We start from the raw sequence: 300 nt of genomic DNA on the forward strand, positions 1-300 counted from the left end.
AATGAAAAAGCATCCGCCGATCTCGCCCCTCGATCCTGCCCCGCGCGCCCGTGACACGCCGGACCGAAATAACTGAAAAAAGCCTCAACGTGACTCCTGTGCACCTGTAATGAACGACTCACCGATATGAGAATAAACAAGGAGCCCAAAAAAAAAAACACGCTAACGGGACAGGAAGCGTTGGCTGAAATTCTCCAGACGTTTTTGGATGAGTCGAGAGGAAGGCATTGCGAGGATGTCTGGGAAATTCTAATTAGATATTTATATTTTCTTTTATTTTCCCCTCTCCCCCTCCCACCC

The sequence above is a fragment of the Penaeus monodon genome, chromosome 19, assembly GCF_015228065.2.
Source record: "Penaeus monodon isolate SGIC_2016 chromosome 19, NSTDA_Pmon_1, whole genome shotgun sequence".
In the NCBI taxonomy this organism is placed as follows: Eukaryota; Metazoa; Arthropoda; class Malacostraca; order Decapoda; family Penaeidae; genus Penaeus; species Penaeus monodon.